The sequence below is a fragment of the Amblyomma mixtum genome, chromosome 1, assembly GCF_055824585.1.
Source record: "Amblyomma mixtum isolate Tamu chromosome 1, ASM5582458v1, whole genome shotgun sequence".
Classification (NCBI taxonomy): domain Eukaryota; kingdom Metazoa; phylum Arthropoda; class Arachnida; order Ixodida; family Ixodidae; genus Amblyomma; species Amblyomma mixtum.
In genome coordinates, this window is record NC_143012.1 from 22,790,026 (window position 1) to 22,807,993 (window position 17,968).

Sequence of the window (17,968 nt, forward strand, 5' to 3'; positions counted from 1 at the left end):
CTTGACACGCCCCATCATCGTCCCACAACAGGGCCTCGGTGTGATCGTGTTCAAGTTGCCTGGTTTTCAGCGCGTTTCACGAGAATCGGAATTAGAGGTTAGCGAATTCCGTTCTGTAGTGACTTTCAATTGCACTGTCATTCCATTTTATGGGAAGTTACAGCGTATCAAGTATCGTGTTTAGGGTTCCGGTTGACAGTGACTTCATATTCTCACCGGGACCCCGTCTACTTGACACGCCCCATCATCGTCCCACAACAGGGCCTCGGTGTGATCGTGTTCAAGTTGCCTGGTTTTCAGCGCGTTTCACAAGAATCGGAATTAGAGGTTAGTGAATTCCGTTCTGTAGTGACTTTCAATTGCACTGTCATTCCATTTTATGGGAAGTTACAACGCATCAAGTATCGCGTTTAGGGTTCCGGTTGACAGTGACTTCATATTGTCACCAGTGCCCCAAGCATGGCTACTTGATACGCCCCATCATCGTCCCACAACAGGGCCTCGGTGTGATCGTGTTCAAGTTGCCTGGTTTTCAGCGCGTTTCACGAGAATCGGAATTAGAGGTTAGTGAATTCCGTTCTCTAGTGACTTTCAATTGCACTGTCATTCCATTTTATGGGAAGTTACAGCGCATCAAGTATCGTGTTTAGGGTTCCGGTTGACAGTGACTTCATATTGTCACCGGTGCCCCAAGCATGGCTACTTGATACGCCCCATCATCGTCCCACAACAGGGCCTCGGTGAATTCCATGATTCCATTACCTGGTAAGTTCCAGTGTATCAAGTAGCGTGTTTAGGGTTCCGGTTGCAGTGACTTCATGTTGTCACCGGAGCCCCAAGCATGGCTACTTGATACGCCCCATCATCGTCCCACAACAGGGCCTCGGTGTGATCGTGTTCAAGTTGCCTGGTTTTCAGCGCGTTTCACGAGAATCGGAATTAGAGGTTAGTGAATTCCGTTCTGTAGTGACTTTCAATTGCACTGTCATTCCATTTTATGGGAAGTTACAGCGCATCAAGTATCGTGTTTAGGTTTCAGGTTGCCAGTGACTTCATGTTGTCACCGGGGCCCCAAGCCTGGCTACTTGATACGCCCCATCATCGTCCCACAACAGGACCTCGGTGAATTCCATGATTCCATTACCTGGGAAGTTCCAGCGTATCAAGTAGCGTGTTTAGGGTTCCGGTTGCCAGTGACTTCATGTTGTCACCGGGGCCCCAAGCATGACTACTTGACACGCCCCATCATCGTCCCACAACAGGGCCTCGGTGTGATCGTGTTCAAGTTGCCTGGTTTTCAGCGCGTTTCACGAGAATCGGAATTAGAGGTTAGTGAATTCCGTTCTGTAGTGACTTTCAATTGCACTGTCATTCCATTTTATGGGAAGTTACAGCGCATCAAGTATCGTGTTTAGGGTTCCGGTTGCCAGTGACTTCATGTTGTCACCGGAGCCCCAAGCATGGCTACTTGATACGCCCCATCATCGTCCCACAACAGGGCCTCGGTGTGATCGTGTTCAAGTTGCCTGCGTTGAATTGTTCCATGATTCCATTACCTGGGAAGTTCCAGCGTATCAACCAGCGTGTTTAAGCTTCCGGCTGAGAGTGACTTCATATTGTCACCCGGACCCCAAACATGTCTACTTGACACGCCCCATCATCGTCCCACAACAGGGCCTCGGTGTGATCCTGTTCAAGTTGCCTGCGTTGAATTGCTCCATGATTCCATTACCTAGGAGGTTCCAGCATATCAAGTATCGTGTTTAGGGTTCCGGTTAACAGTGACTTCATATTGTCACCGGTGCCCCAAGCATGACTACTTGATGCGCCACATCATCGTCCCACAACAGGGCCTCGTTGCGATTGTGTTCGAGTTGCCTGCGTTGAATTGCTCCATGATTCCATTACCCGGGAAGTTCCAGCGTATCAAGTAGCGTGTTTAGGGTTCCGGTTGCCAGTGACTTCATGTTGTCACCGGGGCCCCAAGCATGGCTACTTGATACGCCCCATCATCGTCCCACAACAGGACCTCGGTGAATTCCATGATTCCATTACCTGGGAAGTTCAGCGTATCAAGTAGCGTGTTTAGGGTTCCGGTTGCCAGTGACTTCATGTTGTCACCGGGGCCCCAAGCATGGCTACTTGACACGCCCCATCATCGTCCCACAACAGGGCCTCGGTGTGATCGTGTTCAAGTTGCCTGGTTTTCAGCGCGTTTCACGAGAATCGGAATTAGAGGTTAGTGAATTCCGTTCTGTAGTGACTTTCAATTGCACTGTCATTCCATTTTATGGGAAGTTACAGCGTATCAAGTATCGTGTTTAGGGTTCCGGTTGACAGTGACTTCATATTCTCACCGGGACCCCGTCTACTTGACACGCCCCATCATCGTCCCACAACAGGGCCTCGGTGTGATCGTGTTCAAGTTGCCTGGTTTTCAGCGCGTTTCACGAGAATCGGAATTTGAGGTTAGTGAATTCCGTTCTGTAGTGACTTTCAATTGCACTGTCATTCCATTTTATGGGAAGTTACAGCGCATCAAGTATCGTGTTTAGGGTTCCGGTTGACAGTGACTTCATATTGTCACCGGTGCCCCAAGCATGGCTGCTTGATACGCCCCATCATCGTCCCACAACAGGGCCTCGGTGAATTCCATGATTCCATTACCTGGGAAGTTCCAGCGTATCAAGTAGCGTGTTTAGGGTTCCGGTTGCCAGAGACTTCATGTTGTCACCGGAGCCCCAAGCATGGCTACTTGATACGCCCCATCATCGTCCCACAACAGGTCCTCGGTGTGATCGTGTTCAAGTTGCCTGCATTGAATTGTTCCATGATTCCATTACCTGGAAAGTTCCAGCGTATCAACCAGCGTGTTTAGGCTTCCGGCTGAGAGTGACTTCATATTGTCACCCGGACCCCAAACATGTCTACTTGACACGCCCCATCATCGTCCCACAACAGGGCCTCGGTGTGATCCTGTTCAAGTTGCCTGCGTTGAATTGCTCCATGATTCCATTACCTAGGAGGTTCCAGCATATGAAGTATCGTGTTTAGGGTTCCGGTTAACAGTGACTTCATATTGTCACCGGTGCCCCAAGCATGGCTACTTGATACGCCACATCATCGTCCCACAACAGGGCCTCGTTGCGATTGTGTTCGAGTTGCCTGCGTTGAATTGCTCCATGATTCCATTACCTGGGAAGCTACAGTGTATCAAACATCGTGTTTAGGGTTCCGGTTGACAGTGACTTCATATTGTCACCGGTGCCCCAAGCATGGCTACTTGATACGCCACATCATCGTCCCACAACAGGGCCTCGGTGTGATCCTGTTCGAGTTGCCTGCGTTGAATTGCTCCATGATTCCATTACCTGGGAAGTTCCAGCGTATCAAGTAGCGTGTTTAGGGTTCCGGTTGACAGTGACTTCATATTGTCACCGGTGCCCCAAGCATGGCTACTTGATACGCCCCATCATCGTCCCACAACAGGGCCTCGGTGAATTCCATGATTCCATTACCTGGGAAGTTCCAGCGTATCAAGTAGCGTGTTTAGGGTTCCGGTTGCCAGTGACTTCATGTTGTCACCGGGGCCCCAAGCATGGCTACTTGATACGCCCCATCATCGTCCCACAACAGGGCCTCGGCGTGATCGTGTTCAAGTTGCCTGCGTTGAATTGTTCCATGATTCCATTACCTGGGAAGTTCCAGCGTATCAAGTAGCGTGTTTAGGCTTCCGGTTGACAGTGACTTCATATTGTCACCGGGACCCCAAACATGTCTACTTGGCACGCCCCATCATCGTCCCACAACAGGGCCTCGGTGTGATCGTGTTCAAGTTGCCTGCTTTTCAGCGCGTTTCACGAGAATCGGAATTAGAGATTAGTGAATTGCGTTCTGTAGTGACTTTCAATTGCACTGCCTTTCCATTTTATGGGAAGTTACAGCGTATCAAGTAGCGTGTTTAGGCTTCCGGTTGACAGTGACTTCATATTGTCACCGTGACCCCAAACATGGCTACTTGATGCGCCCCATCATCGTCCCACAAGAGGGCCTCGGTGTGATCGTGTTCAAGTTGTCTGCGTTGAATTGTTCCATGATTCCATTACCTGGGAAGTTCCAGCGTATCAAGTATCGTGTTTAGGGTTCCGGTTGACAGTGACTTAATATTGTCACTCGGACCCCAAACATGACTTCTTGACACGCCCCATCATCGTCCCACAGCAGGGCCTCGGTGCGATTCTGTTCAAGTTGCCTGCGTTCAATTGCTCCATGATTCCATTACCTGGGAAGCTACAGTGTATCAAGTATCGTGTTTAGGGTTCCGGTTGACACTGACTTCATATTGTCACCGGTGCCCCAAGCATGGCTACTTGATGCGCCCCATCATCGTCCCACAACAGGGCTTCGGTGTGATCGTGTTCAAGTTGCCTGCTTTTCAGCGCGTTTTACGAGAATCGGAATTAGAGGTTAGTGAATTCCGTTCTGTAGTGACTTTCAATTGCACTGTCATTCAATTTATGGGAAGTTACAGCGTATCAAGTATCGTGTTTAGGGTTCCGGTTGACAGTGACTTCATATTGTCACCGGTGCCCCAAGCATGGCTACTTGATACGCCCCATCATCGTCCCACAACAGGGCCTCGTTGCGATTGTGTTCGAGTTGCCTGCATTGAATGGTTCCATGATTCCATTTTATGAGAAGTTACAGCGTATCAAGTATCGCGTTTAGGCTTCCGGTTGGCAGTGACTTCATATTGTCACCGGTGCCCCAAGCATGTCTACTTGATACGCCCCATCATCGTCCCACAACAGGGCCTCGGTGAATTCCATGATTCCATTACCTGGGAAGTTCCAGCGTATCAAGTAGCGTGTTTAGGGTTCCAGTTGACAGTGACTTCATATTGTCACCGGTGCCCCAAGCATGGCTACTTGATACGCCCCATCATCGTCCCACAACAGGGCCTCGTTGCGATCGTGTTCAAGTTGTCTGCGTTGACTTCCAAGATTCCATTACCTGGGAAGTTCCAGCGTAACAAGTAGCGTGTTTAGGCTTCCGGTTGACAGTGACTTCATATTGTCACCGGGACCCCAAACATGTCTTCTTGACACCCCCCATCATCGTCCCACAGCAGGGCCTCGGTGTGATCGTGTTCAAGTTGCCTGGTTTTCAGCGCGTTTCACGAGAATCGGAATTAGAGGTTAGTGAATTCCGTTCTGTAGTGACTTTCAATTGCACTGTCATTCCATTTTATGGGAAGTTACAGCGCATCAAGTATCGTGTTTAGGGTTCCGGTTGACAGTGACTTCATATTGTCACCGGTGCCCCAAGCATGGCTACTTGATACGCCCCATCATCGTCCCACAACAGGGCCTCGGTGAATTCCATGATTCCATTACCTGGGAAGTTCCAGTGTATCAAGTAGCGTGTTTAGGGTTCCGGTTGCAGTGACTTCATGTTGTCACCGGAGCCCCAAGCATGGCTACTTGATACGCCCCATCATCGTCCCACAACAGGGCCTCGGTGTGATCGTGTTCAAGTTGCCTGGTTTTCAGCGCGTTTCACGAGAATCGGAATTAGAGGTTAGTGAATTCCGTTCTGTAGTGACTTTCAATTGCACTGTCATTCCATTTTATGGGAAGTTACAGCGCATCAAGTATCGTGTTTAGGGTTCCGGTTGACAGTGACTTCATATTGTCACCGGTGCCCCAAGCATGGCTACTTGATACGCCCCATCATCGTCCCACAACAGGGCCTCGGTGAATTCCATGATTCCATTACCTGGGAAGTTCCAGCGTATCAAGTAGCGTGTTTAGGGTTCCGGTTGCCAGAGACTTCATGTTGTCACCGGAGCCCCAAGCATGGCTACTTGATACGCCCCATCATCGTCCCACAACAGGGCCTCGGTGTGATCGTGTTCAAGTTGCCTGCGTTGAATTGTTCCATGATTCCACTACCTGGGAAGTTCCAGCGTATCACCCAGCGTGTTTAGGCTTCCGGCTGAGAGTGACTTCATATTGTCACCCGGACCCCAAACATGTCTACTTGACACGCCCCATCATCGTCCCACAACAGGGCCTCGGTGTGATCCTGTTCAAGTTGCCTGCGTTGAATTGCTCCATGATTCCATTACCTAGGAGGTTCCAGCATATCAAGTATCGTGTTTAGGGTTCCGGTTAACAGTGACTTCATATTGTCACCGGTGCCCCAAGCATGGCTACTTGATACGCCCCATCATCGTCCCACAACAGGACCTCGGTGAATTCCATGATTCCATTACCTGGGAAGTTCCAGCGTATCAAGTAGCGTGTTTAGGGTTCCGGTTGCCAGTGACTTCATGTTGTCACCGGGGCCCCAAGCATGGCTACTTGACACGCCCCATCATCGTCCCACAACAGGGCCTCGGTGTGATCGTGTTCAAGTTGCCTGGTTTTCAGCGCGTTTCACGAGAATCGGAATTAGAGGTTAGTGAATTCCGTTCTGTAGTGACTTTCAATTGCACTGTCATTCCATTTTATGGGAAGTTACAGCGTATCAAGTATCTTGTTTAGTGTTCCGGTTGACAGTGACTTCATATTCTCACCGGGACCCCGTCTACTTGACACGCCCCATCATCGTCCCACAACAGGGCCTCGGTGTGATCGTGTTCAAGTTGCCTGGTTTTCAGCGCGTTTCACGAGAATCGGAATTAGAGGTTAGTGAATTCCGTTCTGTAGTGACTTTCAATTGCACTGTCATTCCATTTTATGGGAAGTTACAGCGCATCAAGTATCGTGTTTAGGGTTCCGGTTGACAGTGACTTCATATTGTCACCGGTGCCCCAAGCATGGCTACTTGATACGCCCCATCATCGTCCCACAACAGGGCCTCGGTGAATTCCATGATTCCATTACCTGGGAAGTTCCAGCGTATCAAGTAGCGTGTTTAGGGTTCCGGTTGCCAGTGACTTCATGTTGTCACCGGAGCCCCAAGCATGGCTACTTGATACGCCACATCATCGTCCCACAACAGGGCCTCGTTGCGATTGTGTTCGAGTTGCCTGCGTTGAATTGCTCCATGATTCCATTACCTGGGAAGTTCCAGCGTATCAAGTAGCGTGTTTAGGGTTCCGGTTGCCAGTGACTTCATGTTGTCACCGGGGCCCCAAGCATGGCTACTTGATACGCCCCATCATCGTCCCACAACAGGTCATCGGTGTGATCGTGTTCAAGTTGCCTGGTTTTCAGCGCGTTTCACTGGAATCGGAATTAGAGGTTAGTGAATTCCGTTCTGTAGTGACTTTCAATTGCACTGTCATTCCATTTTATGGGAAGTTACAGCGTATCAAGTATCGTGTTTAGGGTTCCGGTTGACAGTGACTTCATATTGTCACCAGTGCCCCAAGCATGGCTACTTGATACGCCCCATCATCGTCCCACAACAGGGCCTCGGTGTGATCGTGTTCAAGTTGCCTGGTTTTCAGCGCGTTTCACGAGAATCGGAATTAGAGGTTAGTGAATTCCGTTCTCTAGTGACTTTCAATTGCACTGTCATTCCATTTTATGGGAAGTTACAGCGCATCAAGTATCGTGTTTAGGGTTCCGGTTGACAGTGACTTCATATTGTCACCGGTGCCCCAAGCATGGCTACTTGATACGCCCCATCATCGTCCCACAACAGGGCCTCGGTGAATTCCATGATTCCATTACCTGGTAAGTTCCAGTGTATCAAGTAGCGTGTTTAGGGTTCCGGTTGCAGTGACTTCATGTTGTCACCGGAGCCCCAAGCATGGCTACTTGATACGCCCCATCATCGTCCCACAACAGGGCCTCGGTGTGATCGTGTTCAAGTTGCCTGGTTTTCAGCGCGTTTCACGAGAATCGGAATTAGAGGTTAGTGAATTCCGTTCTGTAGTGACTTTCAATTGCACTGTCATTCCATTTTATGGGAAGTTACAGCGCATCAAGTATCGTGTTTAGGTTTCAGGTTGCCAGTGACTTCATGTTGTCACCGGGGCCCCAAGCCTGGCTACTTGATACGCCCCATCATCGTCCCACAACAGGACCTCGGTGAATTCCATGATTCCATTACCTGGGAAGTTCCAGCGTATCATGTAGCGTGTTTAGGGTTCCGGTTGCCAGTGACTTCATGTTGTCACCGGGGCCCCAAGCATGACTACTTGACACGCCCCATCATCGTCCCACAACAGGGCCTCGGTGTGATCGTGTTCAAGTTGCCTGGTTTTCAGCGCGTTTCACGAGAATCGGAATTAGAGGTTAGTGAATTCCGTTCTGTAGTGACTTTCAATTGCACTGTCATTCCATTTTATGGGAAGTTACAGCGCATCAAGTATCGTGTTTAGGGTTCCGGTTGCCAGTGACTTCATGTTGTCACCGGAGCCCCAAGCATGGCTACTTGATACGCCCCATCATCGTCCCACAACAGGGCCTCGGTGTGATCGTGTTCAAGTTGCCTGCGTTGAATTGTTCCATGATTCCATTACCTGGGAAGTTCCAGCGTATCAACCAGCGTGTTTAAGCTTCCGGCTGAGAGTGACTTCATATTGTCACCCGGACCCCAAACATGTCTACTTGACACGCCCCATCATCGTCCCACAACAGGGCCTCGGTGTGATCCTGTTCAAGTTGCCTGCGTTGAATTGCTCCATGATTCCATTACCTAGGAGGTTCCAGCATATCAAGTATCGTGTTTAGGGTTCCGGTTAACAGTGACTTCATATTGTCACCGGTGCCCCAAGCATGACTACTTGATGCGCCACATCATCGTCCCACAACAGGGCCTCGTTGCGATTGTGTTCGAGTTGCCTGCGTTGAATTGCTCCATGATTCCATTACCCGGGAAGTTCCAGCGTATCAAGTAGCGTGTTTAGGGTTCCGGTTGCCAGTGACTTCATGTTGTCACCGGGGCCCCAAGCATGGCTACTTGATACGCCCCATCATCGTCCCACAACAGGACCTCGGTGAATTCCATGATTCCATTACCTGGGAAGTTCAGCGTATCAAGTAGCGTGTTTAGGGTTCCGGTTGCCAGTGACTTCATGTTGTCACCGGGGCCCCAAGCATGGCTACTTGACACGCCCCATCATCGTCCCACAACAGGGCCTCGGTGTGATCGTGTTCAAGTTGCCTGGTTTTCAGCGCGTTTCACGAGAATCGGAATTAGAGGTTAGTGAATTCCGTTCTGTAGTGACTTTCAATTGCACTGTCATTCCATTTTATGGGAAGTTACAGCGTATCAAGTATCGTGTTTAGGGTTCCGGTTGACAGTGACTTCATATTCTCACCGGGACCCCGTCTACTTGACACGCCCCATCATCGTCCCACAACAGGGCCTCGGTGTGATCGTGTTCAAGTTGCCTGGTTTTCAGCGCGTTTCACGAGAATCGGAATTTGAGGTTAGTGAATTCCGTTCTGTAGTGACTTTCAATTGCACTGTCATTCCATTTTATGGGAAGTTACAGCGCATCAAGTATCGTGTTTAGGGTTCCGGTTGACAGTGACTTCATATTGTCACCGGTGCCCCAAGCATGGCTGCTTGATACGCCCCATCATCGTCCCACAACAGGGCCTCGGTGAATTCCATGATTCCATTACCTGGGAAGTTCCAGCGTATCAAGTAGCGTGTTTAGGGTTCCGGTTGCCAGAGACTTCATGTTGTCACCGGAGCCCCAAGCATGGCTACTTGATACGCCCCATCATCGTCCCACAACAGGTCCTCGGTGTGATCGTGTTCAAGTTGCCTGCATTGAATTGTTCCATGATTCCATTACCTGGAAAGTTCCAGCGTATCAACCAGCGTGTTTAGGCTTCCGGCTGAGAGTGACTTCATATTGTCACCCGGACCCCAAACATGTCTACTTGACACGCCCCATCATCGTCCCACAACAGGGCCTCGGTGTGATCCTGTTCAAGTTGCCTGCGTTGAATTGCTCCATGATTCCATTACCTAGGAGGTTCCAGCATATCAAGTATCGTGTTTAGGGTTCCGGTTAACAGTGACTTCATATTGTCACCGGTGCCCCAAGCATGGCTACTTGATACGCCCCATCATCGTCCCACAACAGGACCTCGGTGAATTCCATGATTCCATTACCGGGGAAGTTCCAGCGTATCAAGTAGCGTGTTTAGGGTTCCGGTTGCCAGTGACTTCATGTTGTCACCGGGGCCCCAAGCATGGCTACTTGACACGCCCCATCATCGTCCCACAACAGGGCCTCGGTGTGATCGTGTTCAAGTTGCCTGGTTTTCAGCGCGTTTCACGAGAATCGGAATTAGAGGTTAGTGAATTCCGTTCTGTAGTGACTTTCAATTGCACTGTCATTCCATTTTATGGGAAGTTACAGCGTATCAAGTATCTTGTTTAGTGTTCCGGTTGACAGTGACTTCATATTCTCACCGGGACCCCGTCTACTTGACACGCCCCATCATCGTCCCACAACAGGGCCTCGGTGTGATCGTGTTCAAGTTGCCTGGTTTTCAGCGCGTTTCACGAGAATCGGAATTAGAGGTTAGTGAATTCCGTTCTGTAGTGACTTTCAATTGCACTGTCATTCCATTTTATGGGAAGTTACAGCGCATCAAGTATCGCGTTTAGGGTTCCGGTTGACAGTGACTTCATATTGTCACCGGTGCCCCAAGCATGGCTACTTGATACGCCCCATCATCGTCCCACAACAGGGCCTCGGTGAATTCCATGATTCCATTACCTGGGAAGTTCCAGCGTATCAAGTAGCGTGTTTAGGGTTCCGGTTGCCAGTGACTTCATGTTGTCACCGGAGCCCCAAGCATGGCTACTTGACACGCCCCATCATCGTCCCACAACAGGGCCTCGTTGCGATTGTGTTCGAGTTGCCTGCGTTGAATTGCTCCATGATTCCATTACCTGGGAAGTTCCAGTGTATCAAGTAGCGTGTTTAGGGTTCCGGTTGCCAGTGACTTCATGTTGTCACCGGGGCCCCAAGCATGGCTACTTGATACGCCCCATCATCGTCCCACAACAGGACCTCGGTGAATTCCATGATTCCATTACCTGGGAAGTTCCAGCGTATCAAGTAGCGTGTTTAGGGTTCCGGTTGCCAGTGACTTCATGTTGTCACCGGGGCCCCAAGCATGGCTACTTGACACGCCCCATCATCGTCCCACAACAGGGCCTCGGTGTGATCGTGTTCAAGTTGCCTGGTTTTCAGCGCGTTTCACGAGAATCGGAATTAGAGGTTAGCGAATTCCGTTCTGTAGTGACTTTCAATTGCACTGTCATTCCATTTTATGGGAAGTTACAGCGTATCAAGTATCGTGTTTAGGGTTCCGGTTGACAGTGACTTCATATTCTCACCGGGACCCCGTCTACTTGACACGCCCCATCATCGTCCCACAACAGGGCCTCGGTGTGATCGTGTTCAAGTTGCCTGGTTTTCAGCGCGTTTCACAAGAATCGGAATTAGAGGTTAGTGAATTCCGTTCTGTAGTGACTTTCAATTGCACTGTCATTCCATTTTATGGGAAGTTACAACGCATCAAGTATCGCGTTTAGGGTTCCGGTTGACAGTGACTTCATATTGTCACCGGTGCCCCAAGCATGGCTACTTGATACGCCCCATCATCGTCCCACAACAGGGCCTCGGTGAATTCCATGATTCCATTACCTGGGAAGTTCCAGCGTATCAAGTAGCGTGTTTAGGGTTCCGGTTGACAGTGACTTCATATTGTCACCGGTGCACCAAGCATGGCTACTTGATACGCCACATCATCGTCCCACAACAGGGCCTCGTTGCGATTGTGTTCGAGTTGCCTGCGTTGAATTGCTCCATGATTCCATTACCTGGGAAGTTCCAGCGTATCAAGTAGCGTGTTTAGGGTTCCGGTTGCCAGTGACTTCATGTTGTCACCGGGGCCCCAAGCATGGCTACTTGATACGCCCCATCATCGTCCCACAACAGGTCATCGGTGTGATCGTGTTCAAGTTGCCTGGTTTTCAGCGCGTTTCACTGGAATCGGAATTAGAGGTTAGTGAATTCCGTTCTGTAGTGACTTTCAATTGCACTGTCATTCCATTTTATGGGAAGTTACAGCGTATCAAGTATCGTGTTTAGGGTTCCGGTTGACAGTGACTTCATATTGTCACCAGTGCCCCAAGCATGGCTACTTGATACGCCCCATCATCGTCCCACAACAGGGCCTCGGTGTGATCGTGTTCAAGTTGCCTGGTTTTCAGCGCGTTTCACGAGAATCGGAATTAGAGGTTAGTGAATTCCGTTCTGTAGTGACTTTCAATTGCACTGTCATTCCATTTTATGGGAAGTTACAGCGCATCAAGTATCGTGTTTAGGTTTCAGGTTGCCAGTGACTTCATGTTGTCACCGGGGCCCCAAGCCTGGCTACTTGATACGCCCCATCATCGTCCCACAACAGGACCTCGGTGAATTCCATGATTCCATTACCTGGGAAGTTCCAGCGTATCATGTAGCGTGTTTAGGGTTCCGGTTGCCAGTGACTTCATGTTGTCACCGGGGCCCCAAGCATGACTACTTGACACGCCCCATCATCGTCCCACAACAGGGCCTCGGTGTGATCGTGTTCAAGTTGCCTGGTTTTCAGCGCGTTTCACGAGAATCGGAATTAGAGGTTAGTGAATTCCGTTCTGTAGTGACTTTCAATTGCACTGTCATTCCATTTTATGGGAAGTTACAGCGCATCAAGTATCGTGTTTAGGGTTCCGGTTGCCAGTGACTTCATGTTGTCACCGGAGCCCCAAGCATGGCTACTTGATACGCCCCATCATCGTCCCACAACAGGGCCTCGGTGTGATCGTGTTCAAGTTGCCTGCGTTGAATTGTTCCATGATTCCATTACCTGGGAAGTTCCAGCGTATCAACCAGCGTGTTTAAGCTTCCGGCTGAGAGTGACTTCATATTGTCACCCGGACCCCAAACATGTCTACTTGACACGCCCCATCATCGTCCCACAACAGGGCCTCGGTGTGATCCTGTTCAAGTTGCCTGCGTTGAATTGCTCCATGATTCCATTACCTAGGAGGTTCCAGCATATCAAGTATCGTGTTTAGGGTTCCGGTTAACAGTGACTTCATATTGTCACCGGTGCCCCAAGCATGACTACTTGATGCGCCACATCATCGTCCCACAACAGGGCCTCGTTGCGATTGTGTTCGAGTTGCCTGCGTTGAATTGCTCCATGATTCCATTACCCGGGAAGTTCCAGCGTATCAAGTAGCGTGTTTAGGGTTCCGGTTGCCAGTGACTTCATGTTGTCACCGGGGCCCCAAGCATGGCTACTTGATACGCCCCATCATCGTCCCACAACAGGACCTCGGTGAATTCCATGATTCCATTACCTGGGAAGTTCAGCGTATCAAGTAGCGTGTTTAGGGTTCCGGTTGCCAGTGACTTCATGTTGTCACCGGGGCCCCAAGCATGGCTACTTGACACGCCCCATCATCGTCCCACAACAGGGCCTCGGTGTGATCGTGTTCAAGTTGCCTGGTTTTCAGCGCGTTTCACGAGAATCGGAATTAGAGGTTAGTGAATTCCGTTCTGTAGTGACTTTCAATTGCACTGTCATTCCATTTTATGGGAAGTTACAGCGTATCAAGTATCGTGTTTAGGGTTCCGGTTGACAGTGACTTCATATTCTCACCGGGACCCCGTCTACTTGACACGCCCCATCATCGTCCCACAACAGGGCCTCGGTGTGATCGTGTTCAAGTTGCCTGGTTTTCAGCGCGTTTCACGAGAATCGGAATTTGAGGTTAGTGAATTCCGTTCTGTAGTGACTTTCAATTGCACTGTCATTCCATTTTATGGGAAGTTACAGCGCATCAAGTATCGTGTTTAGGGTTCCGGTTGACAGTGACTTCATATTGTCACCGGTGCCCCAAGCATGGCTGCTTGATACGCCCCATCATCGTCCCACAACAGGGCCTCGGTGAATTCCATGATTCCATTACCTGGGAAGTTCCAGCGTATCAAGTAGCGTGTTTAGGGTTCCGGTTGCCAGAGACTTCATGTTGTCACCGGAGCCCCAAGCATGGCTACTTGATACGCCCCATCATCGTCCCACAACAGGTCCTCGGTGTGATCGTGTTCAAGTTGCCTGCATTGAATTGTTCCATGATTCCATTACCTGGAAAGTTCCAGCGTATCAACCAGCGTGTTTAGGCTTCCGGCTGAGAGTGACTTCATATTGTCACCCGGACCCCAAACATGTCTACTTGACACGCCCCATCATCGTCCCACAACAGGGCCTCGGTGTGATCCTGTTCAAGTTGCCTGCGTTGAATTGCTCCATGATTCCATTACCTAGGAGGTTCCAGCATATCAAGTATCGTGTTTAGGGTTCCGGTTAACAGTGACTTCATATTGTCACCGGTGCCCCAAGCATGGCTACTTGATACGCCCCATCATCGTCCCACAACAGGACCTCGGTGAATTCCATGATTCCATTACCGGGGAAGTTCCAGCGTATCAAGTAGCGTGTTTAGGGTTCCGGTTGCCAGTGACTTCATGTTGTCACCGGGGCCCCAAGCATGGCTACTTGACACGCCCCATCATCGTCCCACAACAGGGCCTCGGTGTGATCGTGTTCAAGTTGCCTGGTTTTCAGCGCGTTTCACGAGAATCGGAATTAGAGGTTAGTGAATTCCGTTCTGTAGTGACTTTCAATTGCACTGTCATTCCATTTTATGGGAAGTTACAGCGTATCAAGTATCTTGTTTAGTGTTCCGGTTGACAGTGACTTCATATTCTCACCGGGACCCCGTCTACTTGACACGCCCCATCATCGTCCCACAACAGGGCCTCGGTGTGATCGTGTTCAAGTTGCCTGGTTTTCAGCGCGTTTCACGAGAATCGGAATTAGAGGTTAGTGAATTCCGTTCTGTAGTGACTTTCAATTGCACTGTCATTCCATTTTATGGGAAGTTACAGCGCATCAAGTATCGCGTTTAGGGTTCCGGTTGACAGTGACTTCATATTGTCACCGGTGCCCCAAGCATGGCTACTTGATACGCCCCATCATCGTCCCACAACAGGGCCTCGGTGAATTCCATGATTCCATTACCTGGGAAGTTCCAGCGTATCAAGTAGCGTGTTTAGGGTTCCGGTTGCCAGTGACTTCATGTTGTCACCGGAGCCCCAAGCATGGCTACTTGACACGCCCCATCATCGTCCCACAACAGGGCCTCGTTGCGATTGTGTTCGAGTTGCCTGCGTTGAATTGCTCCATGATTCCATTACCTGGGAAGTTCCAGTGTATCAAGTAGCGTGTTTAGGGTTCCGGTTGCCAGTGACTTCATGTTGTCACCGGGGCCCCAAGCATGGCTACTTGATACGCCCCATCATCGTCCCACAACAGGACCTCGGTGAATTCCATGATTCCATTACCTGGGAAGTTCCAGCGTATCAAGTAGCGTGTTTAGGGTTCCGGTTGCCAGTGACTTCATGTTGTCACCGGGGCCCCAAGCATGGCTACTTGACACGCCCCATCATCGTCCCACAACAGGGCCTCGGTGTGATCGTGTTCAAGTTGCCTGGTTTTCAGCGCGTTTCACGAGAATCGGAATTAGAGGTTAGCGAATTCCGTTCTGTAGTGACTTTCAATTGCACTGTCATTCCATTTTATGGGAAGTTACAGCGTATCAAGTATCGTGTTTAGGGTTCCGGTTGACAGTGACTTCATATTCTCACCGGGACCCCGTCTACTTGACACGCCCCATCATCGTCCCACAACAGGGCCTCGGTGTGATCGTGTTCAAGTTGCCTGGTTTTCAGCGCGTTTCACAAGAATCGGAATTAGAGGTTAGTGAATTCCGTTCTGTAGTGACTTTCAATTGCACTGTCATTCCATTTTATGGGAAGTTACAACACATCAAGTATCGCGTTTAGGGTTCCGGTTGACAGTGACTTCATATTGTCACCGGTGCCCCAAGCATGGCTACTTGATACGCCCCATCATCGTCCCACAACAGGGCCTCGGTGAATTCCATGATTCCATTACCTGGGAAGTTCCAGCGTATCAAGTAGCGTGTTTAGGGTTCCGGTTGACAGTGACTTCATATTGTCACCGGTGCACCAAGCATGGCTACTTGATACGCCACATCATCGTCCCACAACAGGGCCTCGTTGCGATTGTGTTCGAGTTGCCTGCGTTGAATTGCTCCATGATTCCATTACCTGGGAAGTTCCAGCGTATCAAGTAGCGTGTTTAGGGTTCCGGTTGCCAGTGACTTCATGTTGTCACCGGGGCCCCAAGCATGGCTACTTGATACGCCCCATCATCGTCCCACAACAGGTCATCGGTGTGATCGTGTTCAAGTTGCCTGGTTTTCAGCGCGTTTCACTGGAATCGGAATTAGAGGTTAGTGAATTCCGTTCTGTAGTGACTTTCAATTGCACTGTCATTCCATTTTATGGGAAGTTACAGCGTATCAAGTATCGTGTTTAGGGTTCCGGTTGACAGTGACTTCATATTGTCACCAGTGCCCCAAGCATGGCTACTTGATACGCCCCATCATCGTCCCACAACAGGGCCTCGGTGTGATCGTGTTCAAGTTGCCTGGTTTTCAGCGCGTTTCACGAGAATCGGAATTAGAGGTTAGTGAATTCCGTTCTCTAGTGACTTTCAATTGCACTGTCATTCCATTTTATGGGAAGTTACAGCGCATCAAGTATCGTGTTTAGGGTTCCGGTTGACAGTGACTTCATATTGTCACCGGTGCCCCAAGCATGGCTACTTGATACGCCCCATCATCGTCCCACAACAGGGCCTCGGTGAATTCCATGATTCCATTACCTGGTAAGTTCCAGTGTATCAAGTAGCGTGTTTAGGGTTCCGGTTGCAGTGACTTCATGTTGTCACCGGAGCCCCAAGCATGGCTACTTGATACGCCCCATCATCGTCCCACAACAGGGCCTCGGTGTGATCGTGTTCAAGTTGCCTGGTTTTCAGCGCGTTTCACGAGAATCGGAATTAGAGGTTAGTGAATTCCGTTCTGTAGTGACTTTCAATTGCACTGTCATTCCATTTTATGGGAAGTTACAGCGCATCAAGTATCGTGTTTAGGTTTCAGGTTGCCAGTGACTTCATGTTGTCACCGGGGCCCCAAGCCTGGCTACTTGATACGCCCCATCATCGTCCCACAACAGGACCTCGGTGAATTCCATGATTCCATTACCTGGGAAGTTCCAGCGTATCAAGTAGCGTGTTTAGGGTTCCGGTTGCCAGTGACTTCATGTTGTCACCGGGGCCCCAAGCATGACTACTTAACACGCCCCATCATCGTCCCACAACAGGGCCTCGGTGTGATCGTGTTCAAGTTGCCTGGTTTTCAGCGCGTTTCACGAGAATCGGAATTAGAGGTTAGTGAATTCCGTTCTGTAGTGACTTTCAATTGCACTGTCATTCCATTTTATGGGAAGTTCCAGCGTATCAAGTAGCGTGTTTAGGGTTCCGGTTGACAGTGACTTCATATTGTCACCGGTGCCCCAAGCATGGCTACTTGATACGCCCCATCATCGTCCCACAACAGGGCCTCGGTGAATTCCATGATTCCATTACCTGGGAAGTTCCAGCGTATCAAGTAGCGTGTTTAGGGTTCCGGTTGCCAGTGACTTCATGTTGTCACCGGGGCCCCAAGCATGGCTACTTGATACGCCCCATCATCGTCCCACAACAGGGCCTCGGCGTGATCGTGTTCAAGTTGCCTGCGTTGAATTGTTCCATGATTCCATTACCTGGGAAGTTCCAGCGTATCAAGTAGCGTGTTTAGGCTTCCGGTTGACAGTGACTTCATATTGTCACCGGGACCCCAAACATGTCTACTTGGCACGCCCCATCATCGTCCCACAACAGGGCCTCGGTGTGATCGTGTTCAAGTTGCCTGCTTTTCAGCGCGTTTCACGAGAATCGGAATTAGAGATTAGTGAATTGCGTTCTGTAGTGACTTTCAATTGCACTGCCTT